General features: G+C 40.8%; 1 long non-coding RNA gene across 1 annotated transcript; it reads left to right on the top strand.

Annotated features, from left to right (window-relative positions):
• Positions 1-1,062: 1,062 nt before the first annotated feature.
• On the top strand, positions 1,063-8,132 carry LOC147034993 (uncharacterized). The gene is made up of 3 exons (XR_015060945.1): positions 1,063-1,127; positions 1,320-1,484; positions 7,310-8,132. It is a non-coding gene; the product is annotated as an uncharacterized LOC147034993 (long non-coding RNA).
• Positions 8,133-8,906: the final 774 nt, after the last annotated feature.

Here is an 8,906-nt window from a genome sequence, read left to right on the forward strand (position 1 = left end):
TCGACTCTTCTGAGGTGGGAGGGGTCTCTTCTCCTCACCACTCGCCTCCTGATTGGACGAGGGGTTGTCGGATGACTCGTCACCTCCCGATTGGCTGGGGCGTGCGTGTCATGCTCGCCCTTCGCTCATTCGCTGGAGGAAACGTCCATGCCCTGCCTTGAGGCGGAGCCTCGATCTGAGGCGATGGAGGCTCCGCCCACGCCTTCACCCAAAAACACGTGGGCAATGGCGACGGGTCGAGTGCGGGACGGTGGCGTTGTTGTAGTGGATGTAATAGTAGTTGTTGTAAAAACCTAACTAAAAAATAACTCGTAGCGCACACATGAAATTCCCATTAGACAGAAGGAAGGATTCTAACTATAAACACACACTTATCGAAATAACTAAGCTACGGGGACTCTGGCTGTCTGTGTGCACATGGCTTCCAGATTCGTAACACCAGATATCCACATTGCTACCATCATCAGGCAGAGCAGAATTCTCCAGATGTGTATCTTCATCATTCTCACAGTCTGTACTGCACAGACGAAGATCTTTGCACGGTAAATCCTTGTACCAGAATGAGCATTTCCGTGATATACAGTTTGCCTTGCACTGGCACCTGACCATCTTAACAATCGTTAATGGTACTTGTGGGCAGTCAGATGTTTGCAGCAGGATGTGGCCATATGTGTCCTTGTAATCCCATGCCCCACAGATCAAGAGGTGATTGATGTGCATTGATTGCTTGTCTTCATGTTCTGCCATAGATGTGGACATGGTTCACGTGATGCTTTGCTTTGCCAACTGTTGTGGGACTTTTTCACTTTCGGCCATGTATTTGCAGAACATGTGCCATCTCATCTCAGGGATACATGTTCTGTCCACAAAAGCATTAGTAAGAGAAGTTTTGAGACTCAGGACTTGGCTGTGCAGCACACAGAAGCTGTTTGCATTAAGCAGATCCATCACTGTCTTTCTCCTGTCAAATGTGAAACCATACATAATATTCTGACACATTGTTCATGCTATTCCATCTACAACATCGGTTCTTGTTTCATTTTCCAGTTCATCGAGTGTCCCCACCATAATCCATCTGATTAGTGAGTACAGTTCAACAGGAACATCATCAGTTGTGCTTGATCCAGGTATGGACTTGTCAACAGTTTGGTTGATGAATGCAGTTATGTTTTTGCACACAAGCTTTGCTGCAATGTGTACACTTTTCATGTTGTGCAGATCTGCTATATCATTTGAAAGTACAATATTCATCATGTCTGCATCGCACACTTTAGGAGAATACAGAACAGCAGACTTGGTTCTGTCTTTTTGTCGTACAGATTTCAGGTGAGGACACTCAGAAATAACCCGTCCGTCCGTCCGTCTAAGCTGCATCATTTTCTGGGTGTGCAGCTGATGAAATACCCCTGTGCACACTGTTACTCATTTCGCCGACCTCGCAAGGATGACAGGCTGGGTCAACCCGACCTGCTGTTAATTCAACGGTGGGACAGGGGCTTGAACTCAAGATCCGAGGATCTTAAGCCAAACAGCTGAACCGTTATGCCAACACCAGGCCTTTTCTAAAGCATGGAAATGTTGAACAACCAAAATATTTTGTTTAGCAAAATGGAGGTCTAAGTTTGGTTTTGCCCAAACTGTTAGTCCAAAGGTCTATTTTTTTAGAAGCTTGCCATTCGTTTAATATGTGTACTCGGTTGCTGATATTTGGCATGGAGGTTCCTTTGGGGTATATTATTCGTGTAGTGAAGTTGAAATTAAAAAATAATTTTAAATGTTTTAAATTTTTGACCTGTTTTGAACTTTACTTTTTTGTAGCACATCAACGTTAAAGTTTTTGGTGCAAGTTATTTTTTAGAAGCTTGCCATTCATTTAATATGTGTACTAGGATGCTGATATTTGGCATGGGGGTTCCTTTGGGGTATACTATTGGTGTAGTGAAGTTGAAATTAACAAATGATTAAAAAATTTTTTAATTTCAACCAAAGATGGTGTCAAAGCCACCCAATGCTCGCCTGTTTATACTAGATGCTTGCCATTCATTTAATATGTGTACTCGTTTACTGATTACAATATACAAATACATATATTTCTTTATAATTATTTGGATCAGACTTCACTGCAATGCTTTATAAAAAATATTATTAGACTTGTCTTTTAAAAACGATAAATGTATAAACAGGAGAGCATTGGGTGGCTTTGACACCAACTCTGGTTATATTTGGCATATGTATGTAATAATATCTGGGTATGAGGCACGTCAAATGATTTTCGATTCGGGGCCAAGTGGGAATTTTGGCAATTTTAAAATGGATTTTTACAGAAGTGAAAAGGCACAGGATTTTACAAAAAAAATGCTTTTGGGAGGCATTATTAATTTATATACACTTTACCATCTCCACCACGAACACAAAACTTTGAATTATTTATTTATTAATATCCACTTTGCCATCTCCACCACCAACACACCCACCTTCAATTATTTACTTATTTATATCCACTTCACCCTCTCCACGACCTACGCACCACTTTTAATTATTTATTTATTTATTTAGTTATATCCACTTCACCCTCCATGAACTACACACCCACCTACTACGCTGTGGGTATGTCTATTAAGTACGGAGTAGAACGTACTTATTGTTGTGAAGGCACTCTTGCCACTTACACTTCTCAAACCACTTTGAACCCCGAAATGATGGCTGTATCAATTTAGTCAGATATTTCACTTTAGCAAAGACTGGACTCCACTTCAAGTTCGTCTTCTATTCTCTCCTGTAGGGTGGGTAAGTAGCTCGATGTTGCTAATTCTGGTTATTTAGGCCACTGTATTGTTCAATTATATCTGTGGTTGTTTTCAAGTTTATATTTCTGTCTGCATTCCCCAAGCATCTGGGGAAACAATCATTTTATTTTACAGTGATTCGATGCGTTTGCCTCTGAACAACTCTTATCTGAATATCACAACCAGGAAATTAAGGAATATTATCAATTCATGTCAAAATAAACTACCACGGCAGTAGTAAATAATTGACTGTTTTGCCTCAAGATTAGGTGGTTTGATTGCACAAGTGGAGTTGAATCGATATGGTACTTCGAAGGGAGACCTCCATAGAATGGCAGGTGTTGTTGGCTGAGGGATGGACATACAGTTTCGTTGGTAGGTTGTGTCAGTTTGAGTTGTCTGGTTCTGGATTGTTCTGTGGAGTCAAACCCGATTGAAATTGTCGTCCTAGTGAAATCAAATCCTGCCCTGCTGTTCTTGCTTATTCATCTTGGCCTTGGAAAGGGGAGAGGTCAACTTTTTACCTTTCACTTCTTGTTGCATGCCTTGAAGACAGCTAAAATCACTCCCACTCACAAGAATGGTTCAAAAATGATCCTGTCAACAATAGGTCAGGAAGCTTGCTGCCAAGTATATACAAAACAATGGGATCCATCATTGCTGCTGACAACATATTTCTTCTTTTCAAACAGCTTGATCTTTGATGATCGGTTTGGATCCTGGTCACTCAATTTCGTTGAACATGCTACTGCTTCTCTTCCTGCAATGGTTGGATGCCCTAGATCTCAAAGACGAGTTCAAGACCATCTCCCTGGACATATCTCTGGCATTTTTATCCAGTCTGGCATCCTGTTCTGTTTGCTAAGCTTGTTGCCTGTGGCATACGAGGCTGCCTTCCTATCTGGCTTTCCGACTTGGTGCATTCGTGCAGTCAATGCATTTGCGATGAGAGGAACCTTCTGCTCTCGTCTCTTCAGACCGCACATTATTGTGGTTATGGTACCATATCTCACCGACAACTGCATCACATTCTGCTGATATAGAATTGATTTGATGCTGGTATAATAAATGGAACATGTTTTTCAACTCTGGAAAATCTCACAATTTCAACCTCTCAGCCCGTAAGGATCGTCAAACTAATCCACCTGTCTATTTCTATCGTCGGCCACTGGGAGATATTCAGTCTCTTGGACATATGGGCCTCACCATCAGCCACTACCTTTCCTGCGATGATCACATTTCAAAGTTGGCCTAAAAGCTACCCACAGACTGCACACTCTCCGTCGCAACAAGTTATTCCATAAAAAATACCAACAAGACCTTTGTTCGTAGCTCAATGGAGTACTGCTCTTCCATATGTGCTGGCAAACCTGCATCACATCTGTCTCTCCTAGAATCTATAAAAATGAAAGCTCTCTATATTATTAGCATTTCCTTTTATGGGGCAGAAACACATGGGTTGTTGCTCTCACAAACCAGGCAGGTCAGTGGTTTTGTTTTTTACTGCCTGTCGTCCACTCTTTCTTCCTCTATTCTGCCAGCCCTCCCATCCTTAGCCCCTCTAGTATAATACAAGTTCCCTGAAAAGGAACTTCAATGCAGGAGGAGCCCATTCAGCAAGCCTGCGCAAAGGTTTGCCAACCGATGACTGTTTTTTCGTGTTCTATCATTTTAAAATGCTGGATCAAGCAACGTAGCAGCACGTACCATTTTTAAATAATGGCTTTGCTCTGATTCGGCCATGTTTGAACCACCAACCTCCCAGACCCAGAGTTGACACTAAAACCATTATGCCACTGAGTGAGGATGCGCACAGGCTTCTTCCAGCAACCCCCTCCTAGTAAAGCCGACAAAATCCAACCCTTTCCTCTGGAGCTTCAAATTAGCAGCGCACTTCCATGCATGTTGTCACCTCTCATTCCTACCTGTGATCTTTTCTATCACCATTAACACCCCACACCCAACCCTCTAATTTCGAGGTTACTGCATTCCTCCCCTTCTTATCTCATATTTTACTGTTCATCCATTCCAATGCTTGATATATCTGCCCTATTGCCCAACTCTCCACTGTCTGGTGTCTTTTTGTCCCCCTCCTCATCCCCCAATCACCTTGCTCTTCCAAGAGTCCTGGTTAAATTCCTGCACTCACTCACCATGGGACCTATTCCTGTCGCCTTCTAGGAGTAACCCACTCGTATGCCAAAGGAGTGGCAACCAACCAATATGCTGACCAGTCTACAATCACACACACACACACACACACACACACACACACACACACACACACACACACACACACACACACACACACACACACACACACACACACACACACACCTGAATTCCCTAGCTAAAATTTATTTGGCTTATGTAAGTTAACATAGAACGTGGACATTTAAGTTTGATAAGCTTATGCTAAGGATGATATTAATTCATAAGATAAGAAAAGTAAAATAATAGTTTAAGTTAATGGGGTGAAGATGCAGCATGTAGCGTCGATGGTTCAGAAATTGACCTTCTCTCACGTTTCTAAGTTTTGTTCTTTGTCAAAGATTTCATGTAGACATAGCTTTACAACCACCCTCCATTATTATATTTCATACGCGAAGCCATATTTTGTGGACGTATCTCCTCCGAAACTGCCGGACGGATTGTCGCCACTTTCGGCATGCGGTTGCTCTGTGGTCTAATGTACAGCGTGGGCTATGTGAGATCGCGCCAGACGGACACGTTTGGAAATTTTTGGCGATTTTCTAATTTTTACATTTGTTTGCATGGCAACGTGTGACGTCACCGCTGAGAGGCATAATGACGTCATTACGTCTGTCGTCGACAGACCGTCACCACCGAGAGGTGTAATGCCACTCCGAGAAAACAGCGTCTGCAATGTAAAACCTTCTTCTGCACATGCCGACTACCTCAGAAGGTGAATTTGACACAAAAAATGTAACAAGAAACATTGTATATCAAGAAATTCGATAAATCACATTGTGAACACCGGATATATTGACGTCCGAACGAATCCTCATTTTATAAACTTCGCGCAGAGCGCGGGTTTGTTTGGCTCGTTTTAATTCAAGCGATAGCACTCTTCGCCCAAATGTATAACTCAAACTTTTTTTTTCCTTTTTGCAGATTTTTTTTTTCATTCGTGATTTTTGAGCTGCTGATTGTCATCTCAATGAACATTAATTAATAAAATTGTCAATTTCTAAAAATTGACATTGAAACGAAATGGAAATTTAATTATTGGAAAAAATTCCCAACAAATAGGATTTCTAAGAATGTACATGAAGCAAATTTAGCTGAAATTATTTATTATAAACCCACGAATGAAGGAAAGATCATAACATAAGCGAATCCGAGTTGTTTATCGACCGTAACTGGAACGTATCGACGTCGATACCTCATGTATTAACCTGCGATGAAAACAAAAACCACTGCACATTGGACAATAATGACAAGTTAGCAACATGAAGAACCAATGTTTGACTCCACGACCACCTGCCCCCCACCTTGCCAAAAACAAACTTTTCTTACACAAAAACTTTGCTTTCCTTTCTTACAAACTTTAATAGCCATTGCAGTTCCATGAAGGAATACGATGTGAATTTGTTATGACGTCATGCATCATGTAAGCAGAAGCAATGGGATATGATGACAAACCAACATTTGGCAATATTGTGTTTTAAAAATTGGTTATTGTTATTTTGTTTGGAAGGCACTGAATAGAACATATTATTATTATTATTATTATTATTATTATTATTATTATTATTATTATTATTATTTAACATCGAGCGGTTTGCTCTTCATGTAAACATACAGGTTTGCACCCATTCTGCATTGGGTTTGTTGTCCTTGAAGAAATTGTAGCTGTAATTTTATTTCATAATGCGAAGCAGCCATGATTGCAAAATGAATTTTCCGCATGCATCTACAATGCAAGACTTTTCATTAAGTTAAAATTTGATCCTCTTTCTCTCTTTCTCTCTCTTTCTCTCTCTTTCTCTCTCTTTCTCTCTCTTTCTCTCTCTTTCTCTCTCTTTCTCTCTCTTTCTCTCTCTTTCTCTCTCTTTCTCTCTCTTTCTCTCTCTTTCTCTCTCTTTCTCTCTCTCTCTCTCTCTCTCTCGAAATGTACCAGATGCAGCTCCAAGTTGTGCATGCAAAAAAAAAAAGAAAAAAAAGCATATATATATATATACATATATCTATGAAAACAAAACAAAATACAGGGATTTGCTATTTTGACATTTAAAATCTTCCAATTTTTTTTAATAGCTGTGGTATTGTGCATAAAGCTCATGCATCAATGATCTTCTGCAGCCCACATGGCTTAAAGTTGACGAGCGATGCAGTCACGTGGGTCGTGAAAGGGGCAGGACCTGATGGGACACTACTCGTGTGTCACAAGAGGCAGCCAATTGAGAACCCTTACCACCACTGCTGCTGTGCACACAGAAGCAACACATGATTCCCCACGTTTTTCCCTTCGGTAACTATTTTTCCCCCTTTTACTCCAGGTGTGCGGTGGTGAAGAGATCTTCCATGCAGGGAACTTCCCTTGTGTCCTTTTCGGGCATTATTGCTTCGGACGAAGGAGAGTCGATCCGCGTCGTACTGGTGCAGCCCACCGAGATCTTTGGCTCGACACAAATGGAGAGCGACAGAAATGAATTAGAGCTTCCTGCACTGAAATTTCCCAGAGCAACCCTGCTGGCCCGGCCCGCTTGCCATCTCTCTAATCTCAAAGCAATCTTCTTATTGCACCCTGCCAGTTACAGCCATTTCCCTGAACTGCTCCATCGGATGGAAAGCCAGGGAGGTTTTCACGTGGCCCTTTCTCATGTGTCATACCCTCCTGGCAAAGCTTGTGTACATTATTGCATTTAAAGTATGAGTTTTGTTCTCTCTTTAGTGCCTTACCTCAACAAAACTTTAATTAATTTTTTCTCCCTGAGTATGGCAGGATGTTGAGCACCTTGAAAAGATCCCTTCTGTCAAGTAATTCGATTTTGGTATTTTTATTTTGTTGTTGAGTGTACAATTGTGTTTTTATATACAGATCTCTCATTCTAAAAATTGGCAAAACAAATAAAAGATAAAGAAGGAAATTAGTGCAAAATTTCATGATAGCAGGTATATAGGTAATAACACAGTTTGAAGAACTGCTAAGTCACAAAAAAAACTAAACAATCACAAAGATAACTAGAATGGCACTCGGTAGAACACGTACCTCCGCCAAGCTGATTCGTTTACGTTTCGGATCCCACTGATAGGTCGGGTCTGGATTCGGACCTCAACTAAAATGTAATCGGCTTTTTCTTCGTGTCACCGAACCAACCCAACCACCAAGTTTCGTCCAAATCCGTCCACAACTTTTTTGAGAAATCCTGCGATATGTTGTTTTTGGCCCTATCTCTAAATCAGGGGTTCTTAACTTTTTGATGATTCCAGACCCCCAATGGATTGCCCAACATGGTCCCATACCCCCTTCGCTTGACTGTCAAAATAATCATCATCACCAGTCCTATTAGTTGACTGTATGAATTCCAAAGATGTCAATAGCTTGAATTTATTTTAGATATGGATAGCTCGGAATAGAACATGAAAGGGAATCATAAGCATTTATCATATATATTTACAAAAAAAATCAATAAAAAATAACTAAGAAATTACAAATATACAAACATTGAATAACAGTGAATAATGAATAACAGTGCAAGTTATAATCTGACTTTCTAACCAACTATAAATTAATAAATCAAATATATACAAATATTCAGAGATCGAGTCCCATACCCCAAGGGTTATGGATACCCCCCGGTTAAGAACCCCTGCTGTAAATGGTGAAAAATCACTTTAAAAATTCTCGGATCCAGATCCGGATCCGGATCTTCACCAGAATCTCATCATTTCGTCCTCGTCACAATTCCAAGCTCTCCACCAAATTTTGTCCGAATCCGTCCGCAACTTTTTGGCTATCCTACTCACAAATAAACAGACAGGGGTGAAAACATAACCTCCATCTACCTTCGGTGGCGGAGGTAAATACCCAAGTTTGGTGGCGGCACAAAAGCACACCCCTCGTGTACCATGATTATAAATCAGTGGTCAAAT

This window comes from Eptatretus burgeri, chromosome 1 (assembly GCF_056783735.1).
Source record: "Eptatretus burgeri isolate ZD-2024b chromosome 1, Ebu_testis_v1, whole genome shotgun sequence".
Classification (NCBI taxonomy): Eukaryota; Metazoa; Chordata; class Myxini; order Myxiniformes; family Myxinidae; genus Eptatretus; species Eptatretus burgeri.